General features: G+C 42.1%; 1 pseudogene; it reads right to left on the bottom strand.

Annotated features, from left to right (window-relative positions):
- The window catches only part of LOC121557695, a 130,807-nt pseudogene that overhangs the window by 34,731 nt on the left and 68,748 nt on the right, over nucleotides 1–27,328 (bottom strand).

The raw sequence follows: 27,328 nt of genomic DNA, 5'->3' as shown, positions 1-27,328 counted from the left end.
TACCTACTGTGAAGCATGGGGTTGGAAACATCATGCTTTGGGGCTGTTTTTCTGCAAAGGGACCAGGACGACTGATCCGTGTAAAGGAAAGAATGAATGGGGCCATGTATCGTGAGATTTTGAGTGAAACCCTCCTTCCATCAGCAAGGGCATTGAAGATGAAACGTGGCTGGGTCTTTCAGCATGACAATGATCCCAAACACACCGCCCGGGCAACGAAGGAGTGGCTTCGTAAGAAGCATTTCACGGTCCTGGAGTGGCCTAGCCAGTCTCAGATCTCAACCCCATAGAAAATCTTTGGAGGGAGTTGAAAGTCTGTGTTGCCCAGCGACAGCCCCAAAACATCACTGCTCTAGAGGAGATCTGCATGGAGGAATGGGCCAAAATACCAGCAACAGTGTGTGAAAACCTTGTGAAGACTTACAGAAAATGTTTGACCTGTGTCATTGCCAACAAAGGGTATATAACAAAGTATTGAGAAACTTTTGTTATTGACCAAATACTTATTTTCCACCATCATATGCCAATAAATTCATTAAAAATCCTACAATGTGATTTTCTGGATTTTTTTTTCTCATTTTGTCTGTCATAGTTGACGTGTACCTATGATGAAAATTACAGGCCTCTCTCATCTTTTTAAGTGGGAGAACTTGCACAATTGGTGGCTGACTAAATACTTTTTTTCCCCACTGTATGTATGTGTGTGTGTATGTGTGTATATGTGTATGTATGTATGTGTGTATGTATATATATAACATGGGGGATTGGAAGTGATGCAGACAATTACATTGATGGAAGTTACAATCTATCTGCAATATTAAGCTGATCTACCCCCACAAAAAAAAAAAAAACAATATCATACATAGTTCCTAATTTAATTTCTATATTGTCTTTGTCCTGTCGAAAAACATAAAAATCTACTTAAACAAGACAAATGCTGTTGCTCGTAGGGAGTGTTTCAAAGACTGGTAAGACTGGGGGACTTGTTGAACGGGATCCTTGATAGCCAGCAACCCCTGGAAGGTATCCCTGATGATGACCATTTGGACAGTTCAGATCGGGGACAGTTCCAATCCTCATTTGGTAGGACACATTCATTCAACATGTGCCATCCCCAGACTGCAGGGAATATGTAATGTTGTCAGTCATTTATTACACTCCCATAACTACAATAATGTAATGAACTCAACTCTTGAAGAAATAATGTTCTCTAATGCAGCAACGTAATCATTTTCTAGAGGCAGACGATCACCATAACTTGGAGGGGATAAGACAGGATGAAGATCAACCAGCTACAACTGCAGCAGCCAGGAGGGAAGATTGTGTCACTAACCCGGGCCGGAGGACAAAGACTAAGAGGCTGAGCACGCATGAGAAACTGGCCATGGAATTTCATGAGCGCGAAAACAAATGTATAAAAAAAAAAAAAAAAGAGCATGATATGAAGATGTGAATCCTTCATGTTGAGTTGTCTATGAAGAGGAGGAGAGAAACATGAAGCAGCAGCAATACCAATGTTCTTCTCGAACCAGCACCAGTTTGGGGTCCCGATATTTCCATTTGTGAATTAAAAACCTTTTTGTTACCAATCCATGGCTACTGTTTGCTTCAATCCTTTGAGCTAATTTTGTTGTGAGGAGTGCTGCATAGCTAAAGCATCTCTGCAGGCTAGTCCATTTCTGTCGTTGTCTGCCTCAACCATGGGAACATCTGGGCCATCCTCATCTTCAGTGCGAGGATCTGAGCAGCCGTACTGTTTGAGGTCATTGATCTGGGCAGCCATGCTGTTTGAGGTCATTGATCTGGGCAGTCATGCTGTTTGAGGTCATTGATCTGGGCAGCCATGCTGTTTGAGGTTATTGATCTGGGCAGTCGTGCTGTTTGAGGTCATTGATCTGGGCAGTCGTGCTGTTTGAGGTCATTAATCTGGGCAGTCGTGCTGTTTGAGGTCATTGATCTGGGCAGTCATGCTGTTTAAGGTCATTGATCTGAGCAGTCATGCTGTTTGAGGTCATTGATCTGGGCAGTCATGCTGTTTGAGGTCATTGATCTGGGCAGTCATGCTGTTTGAGGTAATTAATCTGGGCAGTCATCCTGTTTAAGGTCATTGATCTGAGCAGTCATGCTGTTTGAGGTAATTGATCTGGGCAGTCATGCTGTTTGAGGTCATTGATCTGAGCAGTCATGCTGTTTGAGGTAATTAATCTGGGCAGTCATGCTGTTTGAGGTCATTGATCTGAGCAGTCATGCTGTTTGAGGTAATTGATCTGGGCAGTCATGCTGTTTGAGGTCATTGATCTAGGCAGTCATACTGTTTGAGGTCATTGTGAAGCACTGCTGTTGCAATTATGACAATGCAGCATCTTCTTGGTTGAAAGCGCAATGTGTTTCTGAGACACTGTAAAAAAAACTCTTCCATACAAACATGTGCTCCACTACACCTCTGGTGCGGATATTCGCTTGGTTGTACCGTTGTTGCTCAGGTCCTACTGCATGGTTGATGAACAAGAAGTTGGTCTATGCATATCCACTGTCACCAAGTATTATTCCACTATGTTGTCCTCCTTCAAGCTGAGTATACAAAGAGGAGTTTCAGAAAAATCATTGAGTCATGAATTGCCAACTTTCCAACGTGCAACAATTTTGGAGAACTGCAAATTGGGAGTGCACACACTTTCTACATTTATTTTAGAAACAGTTTTTAAGATTCCTGAACTCTTCAGCATCTGCTGAAGAGTACAGGGTATATGACATCCATCTATACAGCCAATGACTCTAGGGAAGTTCCCATATTCATAGAACTCTACCTTGTAGCTGGCTTGGGCAGCAGCATCAGGGAACTTGATGTAATTGTCTTTCAGTTCACATATAGCAATGCAGACATTGTGGACTATTCTGCATACAGTCATGACTGTTCAATTACACCACACAAATCTCCTGTTTCATGATGGAAGATTCCAGATGCCAAAAACCTCAAGGTGATCAGTACTTGTAGGGAAGGAGGGATGGGCCTTCCCCGAAGAGAGTCAAAGGAAAGCCTTGTCTCAAGCAAACAAATGTCAGCTGCATTTTCTTTGTACAAACTGAAACGGTCACGGAAAGTGATTTAACCAAAATCATTCAGTGGGTTGTCTATAACCGCCCTTCTGTCTGGCCTTGGAGGTGCTCTTTAATCATCTTTGAAATAGTTCAGGTAATCCATTTTCCTCCATTGCCAAGGTCAACCTGGGGGCAAACATCCATTAATCTGAAGTTAAACATGCCTCTGGCCAGGTTTAATTTAAGCCTTCACTTAAATCTAGATTCACTCTAATCGTCCTTCTGGAAATCACACTTTTAAAATCTAGACTGAGAAATTAAATTTCAGTTAGCCCAGTTTAAAAGTGCAATTTAGTCTAGGATTAGGCTTAATCTGTGTCCGCAAAACCGCCCCATAATGTGAAGAAATAGTTTATCAACATTCTAAGCTAAACGTGCTGATCTGTTGCATCAGCCTCAATGCTTTAAAAAGAGCATTGGGATGTAGCCGAGACCTACTGGTTGTATAGATTTGGGTTTTATCGTCCCACAACTGTCCCAGAGTCTGTCTGGAATAGGCTATTTCTTTCTCGCACAGAACGACAAGCTAACCAATAGAAATCGGTAAACTTTTATACTATGGGGATAGTAGATTGACATAGGCTAGTGATTTTTGCTGTTCGTTACTCGTCTTTTTGGCTGAGGAAAAGTAAATGTGGACAGTTATTCTAACATCTGCAATGTGCGCAACTGAATTCAGTAAGAAGAACTGCACATCGTTGCATCCTCCACTTGCATGTTGTGTTAATATGAATTACCATAATCTAAATGTAATTTATATTATTCTGAGCACCGTGGGTGTACGCCCTAATCAGGTTAAGCACCCAATGCATATGAGTCCGGTAAAGTTCTCAAATGTCCGGTAAATTTAAATGCTACCGGTAAAATATCCGGCATCAAATCAAATCAAATCAAATCAAATTGTATTGGTCACATGCGCCGAATACAACAGGTGCAGACATTACAGTGAAATGCTTACTTACAGCCCTTAACCAACAGTGCATTTATTTTAAACAAAAAAAGTAAAAATAAAACAAACAAAAATAAAAAAAAGTGTTGAGAAAAAAAAGAGCAGAAGTAAAATAAAGTGACAGTAGGGAGGCTATATATACAGGGGGGTACCGTTGCAGAGTCAATGTGCGGGGGCACCGGCTAGTTGAGGTAGTTGAGGTAATATGTACATGTGGGTAGATTTAAAGTGACTATGCATAAATACTTAACAGAGTAGCAGCAGCGTAAAAGGATGGGGTGGGGGGCAGTGCAAATAGTCCGGGTAGCCATGATTAGCTGTTCAGGAGTCTTATGGCTTGGGGGTAGAAGCTGTTGAGAAGTCTTTTGGACCTAGACTTGGCACTCCGGTACCGCTTGCCGTGCGGTAGCAGAGAGAACAGTCTATGACTAGGGTGGCTGGAGTCTTTGACAATTTTGAGGGCCTTCCTCTGACACCGCCTGGTATAGAGGTCCTGGATGGCAGGAAGCTTTGCCCCAGTGATGTACTGGGCCGTACGCACTACCCTCTGTAGTGCCTTGCGGTCGGAGGCCAAGCAGTTGCCATACCAGGCGGTGATGCAACCAGTCAGGATGCTCTCGATGGTGCAGCTGTATAATTTTTTGAGGATCTGAGGACCCATGCCAAATCTTTTTAGTCTCCTGAGGGGGAATAGGCTTTGTCGTGCCCTCTTCACGACTGTCTTGGTGTGTTTGGACCATGATAGTTCGTTGGTGATGTGGACACCAAGGAACTTGAAGCTCTCAACCTGTTCCACTACAGCCCCGTCGATGAGAATGGGGGGCGTGCTCAGTCCTCTTTTTTTTTCCTGTAGTCCACAATCATCTCCTTTGTCTTGGTCACGTTGAGGGAGAGGTTGTTGTCCTGGCACCACACGGCCAGATATCTGACCTCCTCCCTTTAGGCTGTCTCATCGTTGTCGGTGATCAGGCCTACCACTGTTGTGTCGTCGGCAAACTTAATGATGGTGTTGGAGTCGTGCCTGGCCATGCAGTCATGGGTGAACAGAGAGTACAGGAGGGGACTGAGCACGCACCCCTGAGGGGCCCCCGTGTTGAGGATCAGTGTGGCAGATGTGTTGTTACCTACCCTTACCACCTGGGGGCGGCCCGTCAGGAAGTCCAGGATCCAGTTGCAGAGGGAGGTGTTTAGTCCCAGGATCATTAGCTTAGTGATGAGCTTAGAGGGCACTATGGTGTTGAATCACATGTTCCTAATGGAAACCCTGACACACACACACCACACACCACACACATACACACAACCACACACACACACACACACACACATACACACACACACACACACACACACACACACACACAACACGCTCTAGTAGCTTATTCAGAGAGAGCCAGACCCAGAGGAGTTTTAATAGCTGTTAAAGTCCATTCACCCAGACTAGTTATAATCATATATAGAGCAGACTAGTTATATAGAGCAGACTAGTTATATAGAGCAGACTAGTTATAATCATATATAGAGCAGACTAGTTATATAGAGCAGACTAGTTATATAGATCAGACTAGTTATAGTCGTATATAGAGCAGACTAGTTATAATCATATATAGAGCAGACTAGTTATATAGAGCAGACTAGTTATAATCATATATAGAGCAGACTAGTTATATAGAGCAGACTAGATTTATTCATATACAGAGTAGATTAGTTATATTCATATTTAGAGTAGACTTGCTATATAGAGCAGACTAGTTATATAGAGCAGACTAGTTATAAAGAGCAGACTAGTTATATGAATATATAGAGCAGACTAGTTATATAGAGCAGACTAGATTTATTCATATACAGAGTAGATTAGTTATATTCATATTTAGAGTAGACTTGCTATATAGAGCAGACTAGTTATATAGAGCAGACTAGTTATAAAGAGCAGACTAGTTATATGAATATATAGAGCAGACTAGTTATAAAGAGCAGACTAGTTATAATCATATATAGAGCAGACTAGTTATATAGAGCAGACTAGTTATATAGAGCAGACTAGTTATATGTATATATAGAGCAGACTAGTTATATAGAGCAGACTAGTTATATGTATATATAGAGCAGACTAGTTATATAGAGCAGACTAATTATATGTATATATAGAGCAGACTAGTTATATAGAGCAGACTAGTTATATGTATATATAGAGCAGACTAGTTATATAGAGCAGACTAGTTATATAGAGCAGACTAGTTATATAGAGTACACTAATTATATAGAGCAGACTAGTTATATGTATATATAGAGCAGACTAGTTATATAGAGCAGACTAATTATATGTATATATAGAGCAGACTAGTTATATAGAGCAGACTAATTATATGTATATATACAGCAGACTAGTTATATGTATATATAGAGCAGACTAGTTATATAGAGCAGACTAGTTATATAGAGCAGACTAATTATATAGAGCAGACTAGTTATATAGAGCAGACTAGTTATATAGAGCAGACTAGTAATATAGAGCAGACTAGTTATATAGAGCAGACTAGTTATATGTATATATAGAGCAGACTAGTTATATAGAGCAGACTAATTATATGTATATATAGAGCAGACTAGTTATATAGAGCAGACTAATTATATGTATATATAGAGCAGACTAGTTATATAGAGCAGACTAATTATATAGAGCAGACTAGTTATATGTATATATAGAGCAGACTAGTTATATAGAGCAGACTAATTATATGTATATATAGAGCAGACTAGTTATATAGAGCAGACTAATTATATGTATATATAGAGCAGACTAGTTATATAGAGCAGACTAGTTATATAGAGCAGACTAAATAAATGTATATATAGAGCAGACTAGTTATGTATATATAGAGCATACACCGTGCTTCTACATCTGCATTGCTTGCTGTTTGGGGTTTTAGGCTGGGTTTCTGTATAGCACTTTGCCGATGTAAAAAGGGCTTTATAAATAAAATGTGTTTGATTGATTGATTGATTGATTGACTAGTTATAATCACATATAGAGCAGACTAGTTATAATCTTATATAGAGCAGACTAGTTATATAGAGCAGACTAGTTACAGTGGGGAAAAAAAGTATTTAGTCAGCCACCAATTGTGCAAGTTCTCCCACTTAAAAAGATGAGAGAGGCTTGTAATTTTCATCATAGGTACACGTCAACTATGACAGACAAAATGAAAAAAAAAATCCAGAAAATCACATTGTAGGATTTTTTATGAATTTATTTGCAAATTATGGTGGAAAATAAGTATTTGGTCAATAACAAAAGTTTCTCAATACTTTGTTATATACCCTTTGTTGGCAATGACACAGGTCAAACGTTTTCTGTAAGTCTTCACAAGGTTTTCACACACTGTTGCTGGTATTTTGGCCCATTCCTCCATGCAGATCTCCTCTAGAGCAGTGATGTTTTGGGGCTGTCGCTGGGCAACACAGACTTTCAACTCCCCTCCAAAGATTTTCTATGGGGTTGAGATCTGGAGACTGGCTAGGCCACTCCAGGACCTTGAAATGCTTCTTACGAAGCCACTCCTTCGTTGCCCGGGCGGTGTGTTTGGGATCATTGTCATGCTGAAAGACCCAACCACGTTTGATCTTCAATGCACTTGCTGATGGAAGGAGGTTTTCACTCAAAATCTCACGATACATGGCCCCATTCATTCTTTCATTTACACGGATCAGTCGTCCTGGTCCCTTTTCAGAAAAACAGCCCCAAAGCATGATGTTTCCACCCCCATGCTTCACAGTAGGTATGGTGTTCTTTGGATGCAACTCAGCATTCTTTGTCCTCCAAACACGACGAGTTGAGTTTTTACCAAAAAGTTCTATTTTGGTTTCATCTGACCATATGACATTCTCCCAATACTCTTCTGGATCATCCAAATGCACTCTAGCAATCTTCAGACTGGCCTGGACATGTACTGGCTTAAGCAGGAGGACACGTCTGGCACTGCAGGATTTGAGTCCCTGGCGGCGTAGTGTGTTACTGATGGTAGGCTTTGTTACTTTGGTCCCAGCTCTCTGCAGGTCATTCACTAGGTCCCCCCGTGTGGTTCTGGGATTTTTGCTCACCGTTCTTGTGATCATTTTGACCCCACGGGGTGAGATCCTGCGTGGAGCCCCAGATCGAGGGAGATTATCAGTGGTCTTGTATGTCTTCCATTTCCTAATAATTGCTCCCACAGTTGATTTCTTCAAACCAAGCTGCTTACCTATTGCAGATTCAGTCTTCCCAGCCTGGTGCAGGTCTACAATTTTGTTTCTGGTGTCCTTTGACAGCTCTTTGGTCTTGGCCATAGTGGAGTTTGGAGTGTGACTGTTTGAGGTTGGTACAGGTGTCTTTCATACTGATAACAAGTTCAAACAGGTGCCATTAATACAGGTAACGAGTGGAGGACAGAGGAGCCTCTTAAAGAAGAAGTTACAGGTCTGTGAGAGCCAGAAATCTTGCTTGTTTGTAGGTGACCAAATACTTATTTTCCACCATAATTTGCAAATAAATTCATTAAAAATCCTACATTGTGATTTTCTGGATTTTTTTTCTCAATTTGTGTGTCATAGTTGACGTGTACCTATGATGAAAATTACAGGCCTCTCTCATCTTTTTAAGTGGGAGAACTTGCACAGTTGGTGGCTGACTAAATACTTTTTCCCCCCACTGTATATAAAGCAGACCTGTTATATTCATATATAGAGCAGACTAGTTATAATCATATAGAGAGCAGATTAGTTATATTCATATATAGGGTAGACTAGATATATTCATATACATAGCAGACTAGTTATATCCATATACATAGCAGACTAGTTATATCCATATATATATATATATATATATATATATATAAGATAGAGCAGACTTGTTATATAGAGCATATTTGTTATATTCATATATAGATCAGACTAGTTATAATCATATATAGAGCAGACTAGTTATATTAATGTAGAGTGCATTCGGAAAGTATTCAGACCCCTGGACTTTTTCCACATTTTGATACATTACAGCCTTATTCTAAAATTGATTAATTCGTTTCCCCCCCCCCATCAATCTACACACAATATCCCATAATGACAAAGCCAATTTATTTTGTGCAAATAAATTAAAAAGAAAAACTGAAATATCACATTTACATAAATATTCAGACCCTTTACTAAGTACTTTGTTGAAGCACCTTTGGCAGCGATTACAGCCTCTAGTCTTCTTGGGTATGATGCTACAAGCTTGGTACACCTGCATTTGGGGAGTTTATCCCATTCTTCTCTGCAGATCCTCTCAAGCTCTGTCAGGTTTGATCGGTAGTGTCGCTGCACAACTATTTTCAGGTCTCTCAAGAGATGTTCGATCGGGTTCAAGTCCGGGCTCTGGCTGGGCCACTCAAGGACATTCAAATACTTGTCCCAAAGCCACTCCTGTGTTGTCTTGGCCGTGTGCTTAGGGTCATTGTCCTGTTGGAAGGTGAACCTTCACCCCAGTCTGAGGTCCTGAGCACTCTGGAGCAGGTTTTCATTAAGGATCTCTCTGTACTTTGCTCCGTTCATCTTTCCCTCAATCCTGACTAGTCTCCCAGTCCCTGAAAAAAATCCCCACAGCATGATGCTGCCACCACCATGCTTCACCGTATGGATGGTGCCATGATTCCTCCAGACGTGACGTTTGGCATTCTGGCCAAAGAGTTCAATCACGGTTTCATCAGACCAGAGCATCTTGTTTCTCATGGTCTGAGAGTCCTTTAGGTGCCTTTTGGCAAACTCCAAGTGGTCTGTCATGTGCCTTTTACGGAGGAGTGGCTTCCGTCTGGCCACTCTATCATAAAGGCCTGATTGGTGGAGTGCAGCAGAGATGGTTGTCCTTCTGGAAGTTTCTCCCATCTCCACAGAGGAACTCTGGAGCTCTGTCAGAGTGACCATCGGGTTCTTGGTCACCTCCCTGACGAGGACCTTCTCCCCTGATTGCTCAGTTTGGCAGGGCGGCCAGCTCTAGGAAGAGTCTTGGTGGTTCCAAACTTCTTCCATTTAAGAATGATGGCGGCCGCTGTGTTCTTGGGGACCTTCAATGCTGCAGAAGTTTTTTGGTACCCTTCCTCAGATCTGTGTCTCGACACAATCCTGTCTCGGAGCTCTACGGACAATTCCTTCGACCTCATGGCTTGGTTTTTGCTCTGACATGCACTGTCAACTGTGGGACTCTATGCAGACAGGTGTGTGCCTTTCCAAATCATGTCCAATCAATTGCATTTACCACAGGTGGACTCAAATGAAGTTGTAGAAACCTCTAAAGGATGATAGATGGAAACAGGATGCACCTGAGCTCAATTTCGAGTCTCATAGCAAAGGGTCTGATTACTTATGTAAATAAGGTATTTGTGATTGTTATTTCATAAAACCTGTTTTGCTTTGTCATTTTGCGGTATTGTGTGTAGATTGATGAGGATTTGTATTTATTTAATCCATTTTAGAATAAGGCTGTAACGTAAAACAAAATGTGGAAAAAGGGAAGGGGTCTGAATAGCAGACTAGTTATAGTCATTTATAGAGCAGACTAGTTATAGTAATATATAGAGCAGACTAGTTATAGTGATATATAGAGCAGACTATTTATAGTCATATATAGAGCAGACAAGTTATATTCATACAGTGGGGAAAAAAAGTATTTAGTCAGCCACCAATTGTGCAAGTTCTCCCACTTAAAAAGATGAGAGAGGCCTGTAATTTTCATCATAGGTACACGTCAACTATGACAGACAAAATGAGAAAAAGAAATCCAGAAAATCACATTGTAGGATTTTTTATGAATTTATTAGCAAATTATGGTGGAAAATAAGTATTTGGTCAATAACAAAAGTTTCTCAATACTTTGTTATATACCCTTTGTTGGCAATGACACAGGTCAAACGTTTTCTGTAAGTCTTCACAAGGTTTTCACACACTGTTGCTGGTATTTTTGGCCAATTCCTCCATGCAGATCTCCTCTAGAGCAGTGATGTTTTGGGGCTGTCGCTGGGCAACACGGACTTTCAACTCCCTCCAAAGATTTTCTATGGGGTTGAGATCTGAAGACTGGCAAGGCCACTCCAGGACCTTGAAATGCTTCTTACGAAGCCACTCCTTCGTTGCCCGGGCGGTGAGTTTGGGATCATTGTCATGCTGAAAGACCCAGCCACGTTTCATCTTCAATGCCCTTGCTGATGGAAGGAGGTTTTCACTCAAAATCTCACGATACATGGCCCCATTCATTCTTTCCTTTACACGGATCAGTCATCCTGGTCCCTTTGCAGAAAAACAGCCCCAAAGCATGATGTTTCCACCCCCATGCTTCACAGTAGGTATGGTGTTCTTTGGATGCAACTCAGCATTCTTTGTCCTCCAAACACGACGAGTTGAGTTTTTACCAAAAAAGTTATATTTTGGTTTCATCTGACCATATGACATTCTCCCAATCCTCTTCTGGATCATCCAAATGCACTCTAGCAAACTTCAGACGGGCCTGGACATGTACTGGCTTAAGCAGGGGGACACATCTGGCACTGCAGGATTTGAGTCCCTGGCGGCGTAGTGTGTTACTGATGGTAGGCTTTGTTACTTTGGTCCCAGCTCTCTGCAGGTCATTCACTAGGTCCCCCCGTGTGGTTCTGGGATTTTTGCTCACCGTTCTTGTGATCATTTTGACCCCACGGGGTGAGATCTTGCGTGGAGCCCCAGATCGAGGGAGATTATCAGTGGTCTTGTATGTCTTCCATTTCCTAATAATTGCTCCCACAGTTGATTTCTTCAAACCAAGCTGCTTACCTATTGCATATTCCGTCTTCCCAGCCTGGTGCAGGTCTACAATTTTGTTTCTGGTGTCCTTTGACAGCTCTTTGGTCTTGGCCATAGTGGAGTTTGGAGTGTGACTGTTTGAGGTTATGGACAGGTGTCTTTTATACTGATAACAAGTTCAAACAGGTGCCATTAATACAGGTAACGAGTGGAGGACAGAGGAGCCTCTTAAAGAAGAAGTTACAGGTCTGTGAGAGCCAGAAATCTTGCTTGTTTGTAGGTGACCAAATACTTATTTTCCACCATAATTTGCAAATAAATTCATTAAAAATCCTACAATGTGATCTTCTGGAAAAAAAAATCTCAATTTGTCTGTTTTAGTCGACATGTACCTATGATGAAAATTACAGGCCTCTCTCATCTTTTTAAGTGGGAGAACTTGCACAATTGGTGGCTGACTAAATACTTTTTCCCCCACTCTATATAGAGCAGACTAGTTATAGTAATATATAGAGCAAACTAGTTAAAGTGATATATAGAGCAGACTAGTTAAAGTGATATATAGAGCAGACTAGTTATAGTCATATATAGAGCAGACTAGTTATAGTCATATATAGAGCAGACTAGTTATAGTCATATATAGAGCAGACTAGTTATAGTCATATATAGAGCAGACTAGTTATATAGAGCAGACTAGTTATAGTAATATATAGAGCAGACTAGTTATATTCATAAACAGAGCAGACTAGTTATATTCAATTATAGAGCAGGCTAGTTATAGTCATAAACAGGTATAGAGCAGAGCAGCTCCCTCCTAGGCCCAGTCACATCATCTATTACAGTTTTTCTCAATTGCTAAAACACTTTAACCCATTGGCTAAACAAAGTTCTCAGTTGCCTGGACTCATTTAGCTAATTATGCAGTCTATTGTCAATACCTTAAACCATTTCACATGGTAAAACACAATTTGCAGATCTCACTTAGACTTTTCAGCAAAACTCTAAACACATTCTCATTCTCAAAACACATTCTGCACTCTAATGCACATGTCATCCATACTGGTAAACACAAGTGGTAACAATCAAATACAAATAGAGAACACATGTCATTGATTGAACACAACCACTCAAAATTGATTTAACCTGTTTCAAATGATGCGACACAACCAATATAAGCCAGTTCAGAGAGCAAACAGGTTGTTGAAGGTGGGAAGGAGAAAGTCTGAGAATGGATAGAAGAAACAATGTGAGAGGACGAGGACGAGTGCGTATGCGAGGTGGGCGACGAGGAGGAAGAGGAGGAGGAGGAGGGCAAGAAAGAGGAGGACGAAGAGGAAGAGGAAGACAATGAGTGGAAATATCTGATGAAATTCGAGCAACAGTCATAGACCATGTTCTTGTCCATGGACTGACAATGGGGGAAGCAGGACTTAGAGTGCAACCCAATTTGAGCCGATTTTCGGTGTCCACCATGCTAAGGACATTCAGAGAAGAGAACAGGTACAGTATACCACTGTATTTTTGTAATTGCAAATTTACTGTACTACACTATATGCAGCTGTTTCAATAGACATTTGTAAAGTTAATCACTGTATGTATTGTACTGCATGAATATGTTTTGTAACTGCACAACTACCTTTTGTAGAATTGCAAGGCTGCCACATGCAGGTGGAAGGACAGCTATATTCACATGGGAGCAAAGGTCGTTATAGTTGGCATGGTCCTTCAAGATAATGCAATACGACTCAGAGAAATCCAGGAACGAGTGATACAAGACAACACACACTTCCAGGGAATCGACAGTGTGAGCATTTCCACAATTGACCGTGTCCTCCATCGTAACAGGATGCGAATGAAACAAGTATACAGAGTACCTTTTGAGCGCAACTCACCAAGGGTGAAAGAACTGCGAGCTCAGTATGTGCAAGTAAGTGTACATTCAGAAATATTTACTGTAATCCAGATTGTCTACAGTACTAACACATACTATGTGAATGACATTACTCTTCAGTACATACAATGTATGTGAATCAGAAGGGCATACAGTAGGCCTAATTATACTCTACAGTATAGCACTGTCTCTGTACGACTTACAAAATCCTACATACAATATATTGTATTTCTACATAGACAATATTTGACTTGGAACCCCATGAGTTAATCTTTGTCGATGAAGCAGGCTTCAATCTAACAAAGAGGAGAAGGAGAGGCCGAAACATGATTGGACAGCGGGCCATTGTTGAAGTCCCTGGTCAACGAGGTGGCAATGTCACAATCTGTGCTGCTATCAGCAACCATGGTGTTCTATATCACCATGTTGCACTCGGGCCATATAACACCCAGCACCTTCTAAAATTTATTGCCAATCTAAGATATATTTTATTTGAGCATCAGGTTCAAGAGCAGCAGGGTCAAGAGCTAAATGAGAATCCCATTCCCACCTATGTGATAGTGTGGGACAATGTCAGTTTCCACCGAGCTGCTCAGGTAAGGGAATGGTTTAACATCAATGGGCAGTTTAAGAACTTGTACCTCCCTCCATACTCGCCTTTCCTGAATCCGATTGAGGAGTTTTTCTCCTTTTGGAGATGGAAAGTGTATGATAGACAATGCTACACCAGAGTAAATCTGCTTCAAGCCATGGATTTAGCCTGTGTTGATATAGGTGAGGAATCATGTCAGGGCTGGATACGGCACACAAGAGGCTTCTTCCCCCATTGCCTCAGGAGGGACAATATTGCTTGTGATGTCGAGGAAGTGCTCTGGCCTGACCCAGCCCAAAGACAAGAAGAAGCACATTGATCACATGTTTACTCCTTTGATTTTTGTCCCTTTTTGTATTGTATACTGTAGTACAGTGCATTGTAGGCTGTATACTGTACAATGGACAAATTGTATGGCCCTGAACATTGTGCTTTCCATTTGTTAACAGTACTGACTGCTCAATAGATTTTGACTGGTTGCAGGTTCATATCAACAAAGAACAAGAATTACAGTATCACAGAGACAAAGGACAAGTTTGTGAGATGCAGGGTACAGTACTGTAAAAATAGGGGTACGAGGAGGAAGAACAAAAAACAAAATTGCAAAGCAGAGTAGTAATTTCTGATCAATTTTGAGCTACTATGATAGAACATGTTTTCGTTCATCAAAAGACAATGACGGAAAAATATGAAATTTGTTTTGAGATTAAAAATGTACTTCTCCTTGAGAACTGTATGTTTTGAACAATGTGTTTTCAATTTTTCGGTGTATTGTTTACTGACTGCTTGAGAGTGTATATCATTTTGATCACTTTGTTTATGATTTGAGAGCAGTGTTTGATTTTGAACACAGGTAAAACTGTTTTGAGGCGAATGTTTCATTTTGCGAGAGGAGTCAGAGGTTTTGTAAATAGTGCTTGAAGATGAGGTTTTGTGTTTAATGTTTTCAGGAAATGGAGCAATGTTTCAGAAATGGTGTTTTAGCAATTGAGAAAAATTTTTAACAGCCTCCCCTGTGTCCCGCTGACAGACCTCGCAGCATAGGGCCTCCGGCACAGAGAGAAGAGAGAGAATATGTGTGTGTCCTTGTTACAACCAACAATTCCCTGGATTTGACAGGGGGTCCTAGGAGCAAACAGGAGGTCAGAGAGCATCGCTATGGGAATAGAACAGGGATCAAAGTGACAGAGACAAACAACACTATAGAGAGAGAGAGAGAGAGAGAGAGAGAGAGAGAGAGAGAGAGAGAGAGAGAGAGAGAGAGAGAGAGAGAGAGAGAGAGAGAGAGAGAGAGAGAGAGAGAGAGAGAGAGAGAGAGAGAGAGAGAGAGAGGGGATGGAAGAAAGAGAGGACAGAGAGAGAGGAGAGGAGAGGGGTTAGAGAGAAGTGAGAGGAAGAGAGGTGAGAGAGGTGTGTGAGAGAGAGAGAGACAGAGAGAGAGAGAGAGAGAGACAGAGAGAGAGAGAGAGAGAGACAGAGAGAGAATTAGGCCGATACCCACTGATTATCAAGAGGAAGCGATTCTCACCTACAGAGAGATGAACCTGGAGAAGAGTACATAAGCAAGCTGGTCCTGGGGCTCGGTTCACAAACACAAAGAGAGAGAGAGAGAGAGAGAGAGAGAGAGAGAGAGAGAGAGAGAGAGAGAGAGAGAGAGGTACAGTAGCTCTAATGGTTCATATATTGATAGTGTGTTAGTGATAGTGATTGTGATAGTGACAGTGATAGTGTGAATGCTGCATGATGAAAATGGAATGCTGGAAAACTGAGAAATTGAGAGGGCTAATAGGAACAATCACACATTAAATCCCCAACTGCAGCACACTGCAACACACTGCAACTTACTGAATTACTGAACATACTGCAATATAATGCAACCCAGTGCACATACTGAACACACTGCAACACACTGCAAAACAATGAACACAGAGAACATACTGCACATACTGAACATACTGCAACACACTGCAACACACTGAACACACTGCAACATACTGAACACACTGCAACAAGCTGAACACACTGCAACCCACTGCAACACACTGCAACTCACTGAAACACACTGCAACATACTGCAACACACTGCAACATACTGAACATACTGCAACACACTGCAACACACTGCAACACACTGCAACACACTGAACACACTGCAACACACTGCAACACACTGCAACACACTGCAACAAGCTGAACACACTGCAACCCACTGCAACACACTGCAACTCACTGAAACACACTGCAACATACTGCAACACACTGCAACACACTGCAACATACTGAACATTCTGAACACACTGCAACCCACTGTAACATACTGAACATACTGAACACACAGAACATACTGAAACACACTGCAACACAATCCAACACAATGCACCACACTGCAACATTCTGCAACACACTGCAACATACTGAACACACTGCAACACACTGCAACACGCTGCAACACACTGAACACACTGAACATACTGAACATACTGCAACACACTGCAACACACTTCAACACACTGAACACACTACAACATACTGAACATACTGAACAAACTGAACATAATGTAACATACTGAACACACTGCAACACACTGCAACATTCTGAACACCCCGCAACACACTGAACATACTGCAACACACTGCAATACACTGAACACACTGAATATACTGCAACACACTGAACACACTGGAACACACTAAAACACTGAACATACTGCAACACACTGAACATACTGCAACACAATGCAACACACTGAACACGCTGCAACACAATGCAACATACTGCAACATACTGCAACACACTGCAGCACACTGCAACATTCTGAACATACTGCAACATACTGAACATACTGCAACAAAATGTGACATACTGAACAAACTGAACATACTGCAACATACTGAACATACTGAACATACCACACAACACTGCAACATACTGCAAGTAATTGAACACACTGAACATGCTGCAACACACTGCAACACACTGAACACACAGCAACACACTGATCATACTGCAACACACTGCAACACACTGAACACACTGATCATACTGCAACACACTGAACACACTGTAACACACTGAAAACACTGAACATACAGCAACACACAGAAGACACTGCAACACAATGCAACACACTGCAACACACTGAACATGCTGCACAAAATGCAACACACTGCAACACACTAAACACACTGCAACACACTGCAACATACAGAAAACACTGCAACACAAAGCAACATACTGCAACACACTGAACATATTCAACACACTGTAGCACACTGAACACACTGCAACACACTGCAACTCACTGAGCACACTGCAAAAACTGCACATACTGCAACATACTGAATATACTGAACATACTGCAACATACTGCAACATACTGGACATACCACAACACCCTGAACACACTGCAACTCACTGAACACACTGCAAAACACTGAACATACTGCAACACACTGCAACACACTGAACACACTGCAACACACTGCAACACACTGCGACATACTGAACATACTGCAACACACTGAACAAACTTAACATACTACAACACAATGCAAAACACACTAAAACTCACTGAACATACAACAACACACTGAACATAGTGCAACACACTGCAACACACTGAACACACTGTAACACACTGCAACTCACTGAACATACTGCAACACACTGAAAACACGGCAACACACTGAACATACTGTAACACACTGCAAGACACTGCAACACACCTGCAACACACTGAACACGTTGTAACACACTGCAACATACAGAACACACTGCAAAACAATGCAACATACTGCAACATACTGCAACACACTGAACATATTGAACAAACTGCAGAACACTGCAACACAATGCAACAAACTGCAATATACTGAGCATACTGCAACATACTGAACATACTGCAACACACTGAACATACTGCAACACACTGCAGCACACTGAACATACTGAACACACTGCAACATACTGAACATACTGCAACACAAGCAACATACCGAACATACTGAACACACTGCAACATACTGAACATACTGCAACATACTGCAACATACTGAACATACTGCAACACACTACAACACACTGCAACACACTGCAATATACTGCAAAATACTGCAACACAGTGCAACATATTGAACAAACTGCAGCACACTGCAACAAACAGCAACACAATGCAACAAACTGCAACATACTGAACATACTGCAACATACTGAACATACTGCAACACACTGAACATACTGCAACACACTGCAACATACAGAACATACTGAACACACTGCAACATACTGAACATACTGAACATACTGCAACATACTGAATATGCTTTAACACACTGAACACACTGCAGCACACTGAACATACTGCAACACACTGCAACTCACTGAACATACTGCAACACACTGCAACACACTGAACATACTGCAACACACTACAACACACTGAACACAATGCAACATACTGCAACACACTGCAACATAGAGAACACACTGCAACACACTTCAACATACTGCAACACACTGCAACACACTGCAACATGCTGATCATACTGAACATACTGCAACATACTGAACATACTGCAACACAATGCAAGATACTGAACATACTGCAACACACTGAATACACTGCAACACACTGCAACTCACCGAACACACCGCAACACACTGAACACACTGCAACACACTGCAACACACTGAACACACTGATTATACTGCAACACACTGAACACACTGCAACACACTAAAAACACTGAACATACTGCAACACACTGCAACAAACTGAACACGCTGCAACACAATGCAACATACTGAAACACATTGCAGCACACTGCAACATACTGAACATACTGCAACATACTGAACATACTAAAACAAAATGCAACATACTAAACAAACTGAACATAATTCAACATACTGAACATACAGCAACACACTGAACACGCTGCAACACAATGCAACATACTGCAACACACTGCAGCACACTGCAACTAATTGAACACACTACAACACACTGAAAACACTGAAAATATTGCAACACACAGCAACACACAGCAACACACTGAAGAAACTGCAACACACTGCAACACACTGCAACTCACTGAACACACAGCAACACACTGAACATAGTGCAACACACTGCAACACACTGAAAACACTGAACATTCTGCAACACACTGAAGACACTGCAACACAATGCAACACACTGCAACACACTGAACACGCTGCAACACAATGCAACACACTGAACACGCTGCAACACACTGCAACACACTTCAACATACAGAACACACTGAAGATATTGAACATACTGCAGCACACTGAACACACAGCAACACACTGCAACACACTGAACACACTGCAACTCACTGAACACACTGCAAAACATTGAACGTACAGCAACACACAGCAACATACTGAACATACTGCAACATACTGAACATACTGAACATACTGCAACATACTGAACATACTGCAACACACTGCAACATACTGAACATACAGCAACACACTGTGACATACTGAACACACTGAACATACTGCAACACAATGAACACACTAAAACATATTGCAACACACTGCAACATACAGAACACACTGCAACACACTGCAACACACTGCAACACACTGCAACACAATGCAACACACTGCAACACAATGCAACACACTGCAACATACTGCAACACACTGCAACATACTGAACACACTGCAACACACTGCAACACAATCCAACACAATGCAACACACTGCAACATTCAGCAACACACTGCAAAACACTAAGCACAATGCAACACACTGCAACACAATGCAACACACTGCAACATACTGCAACATATTGAACATGCTGAACACACTGCAACATACTGCAACATATTGAACATGCTGAACACACTGCAACACACTGCAACACACTGCAACATAATGCAACAGACTGCAACATACTGAACATACTGCACATACTGAACATACTGAACATACTGCAATGCACTGCAACTGTGTTATGTTGTCCTGTGCTGTGTGCCCTGTCTGCTCTGAGATGTGTTAAGGGATAATGAATGAGGTGAGTGAGTGAATGTCTGGCCCACTACCTAATAATTAAACCACTGTAGGTACACAGACACCTCTCTCTCCCAGAAACCCTCCCAGACTTGGGGTAGTGTAGGGGTACAGGCCTCCTCATCCATTATGTCTGACAGGGAGAGCGTAATGAAGTTCCACCTCACAGCTCCTTTACCACTGTCACTGCCCTTAGCACCTATACACACACCTACACACACACACACACACACACACACACACACCTACACACACACACCTACACACACCTACACACACACACACACACACACACACACACACACACACACACACACACACACACACACACACACACACACACACACACACACACCTACACACACCTACACACACACACACACACACACACACACACACACACACACACACACACACACACACACACACACACCTACACACACACACACACACACCTACACACACACACACACACACCTACACACACACACACACACACCTACACACACACACACACACACACACACACCTACACACACACACACACACACACACACACACACACACACACACACACACACACACACACACACACACACACACACACACACACACACACACACACACACACACACACACACACACACACACACACACACCTACACACACCTACACACACACACGTACACACACACACACACACAGAAACACACACAGATCTTAACATGGACACATAGACACACACAAGCACACACACACATATCTTAACATAGACACACACAATTTCTCTCTAAGGGAAACACACTCATATACTGTGTCTAAGTCAGCTCTCAGAAGGTGTGTGAGCTGTTGTTATCAGAGCTCTGCAGGCTTGGCAGGCACTCCTTCATCCCTACTCTCTATCTCTCTCCCACCCTGACGTACACACACACACACACCTCTCCCTATGAGTTGTTCCAGTGCTGGCCTGGTTCTGCTCTTTGCAAAACGCCACAAGGTTTGGAAAGTTCAGCAGGCTCTCTGTGCCGCTTGGTGCCAAACTTCTCCATTAGATATATACAGTCAGGTCCATAAGTATTTGGACAGTGACACAATTTGCATCATTTTGACTCTGTACGCCACCACAATGGATTTGAAAGGAAACAATCAAGATGTGCTTTAAGTGTAGACTTTCATCTTTAACTTAAGGGTTTTCTCCAAATTATTGTATGAACCGTGTAGGAATTACACCATTTTTTATACATAGCCCCCAATTGTAGGGGCTCAAAAGTAATTGGACAAACTAACATAATCATAAATTAAATTGTGAGTTTTAATAATTAGTAAGCAAATCCTTTGCAGTCAATGACTGCCTGAAGTCTGGAATCCATAGACACCACCAGATGCTGGGTTTCTTCCCTGGTGATGCTCTGCCTTTACTGCAGCTGTCTACAGTTCCTGCTTGTTCTTGGAGCGTTTTGCCTTCAGTTTTGCCTTCAGCAAGTGAAATGCATGCTCAATTGGATTCAGGTCAGGTGATTTACTTGGACATTGCAATACAGCTGTTGTTTACAAATATACACAGACCGCCACCCCTTGTCTTACCGGAGTCAGCAGTTCTATCCTGACGATGTAGCATATATCCCGCCAGCTTATTGTTATCTATGTCGTCGTTCAGCCACGACTCGGTGAAACATAAGATATTACAGTTATTAATGTCCCGTTGGTAGGATAACCGTAATCTTAGGTCATCCAATTTATTCTCCAATGATTGAACATTGGCTAATAGGATTGATGGAAGAGGCAGTTTACTCGCTCGCTGTCTACGTCCACGATATCTCCGTCTCTTTCTCATGCGAATGACGGGGATTTGGGCCTTGTCTGGTATCTGTAGAATATCCTTCGGGTCCGACTCGTTAAAGAAAAAATCTTCGTCCAATACGAGGTGAGTAATCGCTCTCTTGATATCCAGAAGCTGTTTTTGGTCATAAGAGACGGTGTCAGAAACATTATGTACAGAATAAATTACAAATAGGGCTGTAAAACGGCAGCCATCTTCTCCGGCGCCAGAGTAAATCTATGTATTCCTGAGCTCACCAGTGCGTTCTTTCTTTTTAAGAATGTACCAAATAGTTGATTTTGCCACACCTAATATTTTTGCTATCTCTCTGATGGGTTTGTTTTGATTTTTCAGCCTAATGATGGCTTGCTTCACTGGCAGTGACAGCTCTTTGGACTTCATTTTGACTGTTAACAGCAACAGATCCTAAATGCAAATGGCACACTTTCAATCAACTCTAGACCTTTTATCTGCTTACTTGTAAATTAACTAATGAGGGAATAACACACACCAGGCCATGGAACAGCTGAGCAGCCAATTGTCCAATAACTTTTGGTTCCTTAAAAAGGGGAAGACCACATATAAAAAGTGCTGTAATTTATTCACCGTTCACCTGATTTGGATGTAAATACCCTCACTTTCAGCTCATATTCATTATTTAATTTCAATTCGAATATGCTGTGGTAGACAGCTAAGATAATAATAACTTGGTCAATGTCCAAATATTTATAGATCTGACTGTATATATATATATAAATATAGTGAGAGTGTGAGAGAGAGAGAGAGAGAGAGAGAGAGAGAGAGAGAGAGAGAGAGAGAGAGAGAGAGAGAGAGAGAGAGAGAATTTAAGGCAGCTCTCACAGGATTATGGGACGTAGAGGGAGAGGCAGCAACGTCCAAATCTATCCCCCTCCTCCATCCCTTCCTCCTTCCTTATCTGCCTAGAGACTAGAGAGTTTAATTTCCCCAGATTTGAAACCCTTATTCAAGGTTTCAAAGACTTCTCTGATTAGAATAGGCTACCCATCCTGTTGGGGAGGACGCAGAGAGCTGTGGGTTGGCAGCGCATTACATTGCTGCCTGCCATAAGATGAGGGACAGTGTCTGACAGACCAACCAACCTGCACATGTCCTCTATGCCATTGTTATTGTCCATTGTATGGTTATTTTAACCCTTGATTATTGTTGTTACTATAGAAAGCAATATGTACATTGTTACGTCATGACAATAAAGCAATTTGAATTTAATTGAAATGTAATTGAGAAAGAGAGAGAGACTGGTAGAGAAAGAGAGAGAGAGACAGACAGAGATAGAGAGAGAGAGAGAAAGAGAGAGAGAGAATGTGTGTGTGTGTGTGTGTGTGTGTGTGTGTGTGTGTGTGTGTGTGTGTGTGTGTGTGAGGGAGGGAGTGACCAGGCCTACCTACTTGGAAGTATCTGTCCTCTGTGTGTATGAGGGATGCATCATTTCCGTTGGTTACATCAGCTGGTGTCTGCAACAACAACAACCTGGGTCCAGCTGGAGGACACCCCTGGGTCCAGCTGGAGGACAACAGGCTGCCAACACAATAGTCACACTGAGGACATTTACCAGAAAATGACATGTGTAGCATGTGGGATTATAGAGAGAGTGAATGATGACTGTAATATATGTAATGCAGTGATAATGGTGTGTCTCTGTGTTGGTGAAGCAGGAATTTATATAGCCCGAAGAAGGGACACAATTTATATAGGAACACACTTTCTATAGAGGACACACTTTCTATAGAGGACACACTTTCTATAGGGACACACTTTCTATAGGAACAATTTATATAGGAACACACTTTCTATAGGAACACACTTTCTATAGAGACACATGTTCTATAGAGACACACTTTCTATAGGGACACGCTTTCTATAGGGACACACTTTCTATAGGGACACACTTTCACAGAATACTAAAAAACACAAACATATTTTCTCTCCTCTCCTCTCCTCTCCTCTCCTCTCCTCTCCTCTCCTCTCCTCTCCCTCTCCTCTCCTCTCCTCTCCTCTCCTCTCCTCTCTCTCCTCTCCTCTCCTCTCCCTCTCTCCTCTCCTCTCCTCTCCTCTCCTCTCCTCTCCTCTCCTCTCCTCTCCTCTCTCCATCCAGTGCTGATACAGTATAATGAGTCATCAGGGAAGAGGAATGCAGGGAGGGAGGGAAGGATGTGTGATTCTCACTGTTAGACTGAATCACATCTCTGCTGCAGTACTGTACTGTAGATCTGCCCTGGGACCAAGAACACTATCTGCACAAACAGTTACAGTATGTCACCTCACTCCGTTCACACTAATTGCAAAATATCGTCCTGCCGTAATCCGTCAATTATTCGGAACAGGTTAGCTTTTATATCTTTTCGCATGTGAAAATAAGCTGTTAGCCAATAGAAAATGTTATCTGGGACATGTGTTCTGCCACTGACAGGCCGCGCACTGTGACGGACAGGTATGTGTGTTCGTTGTGTGAATGAATGAATTAATTGATGTCTCTCTGTCTGTTTTTTAAAGTTCGAAATGCATCAATGCAGCAATGTATCAATTTAGCCAATGTGATCACATCACACCAGAGCTACTCGCCATTCAAACTTCCTCGCCAATTCATTGCCAACGCTGTAACCAATTTTATAGCCATTCGGTAAACAAGAGGATTGATCGATGCTTCTCTACTCCAATAGGCCTACGCCTATCAGTCTAAAATAAATTGCTTGAAATGTGTTTCAAACTACAGGTATAGGTGTTCATTACACAGTGCCTTGCAAAAGTATTCAACCCCCTTGCCGTTTTTCCTATTTTGTTGCGTTACAACCTGTAATTTAAATTGATTTTTATTTGGATTTCATGTAATGGAGATACACAAAATAGTCCAATTTTGTGAAGTGAAATAGTTGTTGAATTTTTTTCCCAAAAAATTCAAAAAAATAAATAACGGAAAAGTGGTGCGTGCATATGTATTCACCCCTTTTGCTATGAAGCCCCTAAATAAGATCTGGTGCAACCAATTACCTTCAGAAGTCACATAATTAGTTAAATAAAGTCCACTTGTGTGCAATCTAACTATCACATGATCTGTCACATGATCGCAGTATTTATACACTTGTTCTGAAAGGCCCCAGAGTCTGCAACACCACTAAGCAAGGGGCACCACCAAGCAAGCGGCACCATGAAGACCAAGGAGCTCTCCAAACATGGCAGGGACAAAGTTGTGGAGAAGTACAGATCAGGGTTGGGTTATAAAAAATATCAGAAACGTTGAAAATCCCACAGAGCACCATTAAATCACCATTAAATCCATTATCCTCTGTAGCTCAGCTTGTAGAGCACGGCGCTTGTAACGCCAAGGTAGTGGGTTCGATCCCCGGGACCACCCATACACAAAAATGTATGCACGCATGACTGTAAGTCGCTTTGGATAAAAGCGTCTGCTAAATGGCATAATATTATTATTATTATAAAAAAATTGAAAGAATATGGCACCACAACAAACCTGCCAAGAGAGGGCCGCCCACCAAAACTCACGGACCAGGCAAGGAGGGCATTAATCAGAGAGGCAACAAAGATACCAAAGATAACCCTGAAGGAGGTGCAAAGCTCCACAGCGGAGATTGGAGTATCTGTCCATAGGACCACTTTAAGCTGTACACTCCACAGAGCTGGGCTTTACGGAAGAGTGGCCTAAAAAAAGCCATTGCTTAAAGAAAAAAATAAGCAAACATGTCTGGTGTTCGCCAAAAGGCATGTGGGAGACTCCACAAACATATGGAAGAAGGTACTCTGGTCAGATGAGACTAAAATTGAGCTTTTTGGCCATCAAGGAAAACGCTATGTCTGGCGCAAACCCAACACCTCTCATCACCCCGAGAACCATCCCCACAGTGAAGCATGGTGGTGGAAGCATCATGCTGTGGGGATGTTTTTCATCGGCAGGGACTGGGAAACTGGTCAGAATTGAAGGAATGATGGATTGCGCTAAATTCTTGAGGGAAACCTGTTTCAGTCTTCCAGAGATTTGAGACTGGGACAGAGGTTCACCTTCCAGCAGGACAATGACCATAAGCATACTGCTAAAGCAACACTTGAGTGGTTTAAGGGGAAACATTTAAATGTCTTGGAATGGCCTAGTCAAAGCCCGGACCTCAATCCAATTGAGAATCTGTGGTATGACTTAAAGATTGCTGTACACCAGCGGAACCCATCCAACTTGAAGGAGCTGGAGCAGTTTTGCCTTGAAGAATGGGCAAAAATCCCAGTGGCTAGATGTGCCAAGCTTATAGAGTCATACCCCAAGAGACTTGCAGCTGAAATTGCTGCAAAAGGTGGCTCTACAAAGTATTGACTTTGGGGTTGTGAATAGTTATGCACGCTCAAGTGTTCTGTTTTTTTGTCTTATTTCTTGTTTGTTTCACACTAAAAAATATTTTGTATCTTCAAAGTGGTAGGCATGTTGTGTAAATCAAATGATACAAACACCCAAAATGCTAAGGGCTCAGAGGAAGAGGTGGTGAATTAGCCAATAACACATCGCTCCAGATTTAGCAGCAATAAGTGCCGTGTCATACAGCATGTCGGAGCAATTTCCCCTCTTAATCTGGGAGACCAATCATCTCTTTAATTGGCTGAGTAATAAATCCTTTAATTGACCCTCAAACAGCCCCTACTGACAGGCAGAGAGCAGAGAGCACAGAGCACAGTGACGGCCCAAAATGGCTGCCATGTGGAACACAGCGCTGAAAAACAATATGGCTGCAGTGTTTGTGTGTCAGTTTATAAAGCATCTCCTTTTTTCCTCCAGACCTGTATGAGGCCCTTAAGTTTTCTCTCCAGTAGCCTGGGCTGGCCTGCCTGTCTGTCTGTCTGGCCTTGGCTGTGTTAGAGAGTGCATGAATGTGGGACAGTAGGGGTGATTGACTGTGTTGTGTGTGTGTCCGAGGCCTGTGTGACTGTGTAGATATCCAGGGTTAGAGGTGCAGGGAGGCAATGTGCTGATGAGGGACATTCCACAGACATCAAACAGGCCTGAGGCAGAGAGGACTGCGGGAGAATGAGGGATGTCTTGCAGCCAAATAAACTCTGTGATGAGAGGGTGTGAGTGGTGGCTTTCCTGTGGAAAACAGAAGCCTGCC

The sequence above is a fragment of the Coregonus clupeaformis genome, chromosome 5 (assembly GCF_020615455.1).
Source record: "Coregonus clupeaformis isolate EN_2021a chromosome 5, ASM2061545v1, whole genome shotgun sequence".
NCBI lineage: Eukaryota > Metazoa > Chordata > Actinopteri > Salmoniformes > Salmonidae > Coregonus > Coregonus clupeaformis.
The sequence above is the reverse complement of the archived record's forward strand: the minus strand, read 5'-3'. Positions and strand labels throughout refer to the sequence as shown.